The sequence below is a fragment of the Sphaeroforma arctica genome (assembly GCF_001186125.1).
Source record: "Sphaeroforma arctica JP610 unplaced genomic scaffold supercont1.197, whole genome shotgun sequence".
Lineage (NCBI taxonomy): Eukaryota > Ichthyosporea > Ichthyophonida > Sphaeroforma > Sphaeroforma arctica.
Window position 1 is genome coordinate 10,232 of NW_014040361.1, and position 605 is coordinate 10,836.

Here is a 605-nt window from a genome sequence, read left to right on the forward strand (position 1 = left end):
CACATCGCAATAGACAACAGTCCACACACATCGCAATAAACAACAGTGCGCACACATCGCAATATACAACAGTCCACACACATCGCAACAAACAACAGTCCACACACATCGCAATATACAACAGTCCACAAACATCGTAATATACAACAGTCCACACATCGTAATATACAACAGTCCACACATCGCAATAAACAACAGTCCACACACATCGCAACAAACAACAGTCCACACACATCGCAACAAACAACAGTCCACACACATCGCAATAGACAACAGTCCACACACACCGCAATAAACAACAGTGCGCACACATCGCAATAAACAACAGTCCACACACATCGCAATATACAACAGTCCACACACATCGCAATATACAACAGTTTACACACATCGCAACAAACAACAGTCCGCACACATCGCAATAAACAACAGTCCGCACACATCGCAATATACAACAGTTCACACACATCGCAACAAACAACAGTCCACACACATCGCAATATACAACAGTCCACAAACATCGTAATATACAACAGTCCACACATCGCAATAAACAACAGTCCACACACATCGCAATAGACAACAGTCCACACACATCGCAACAA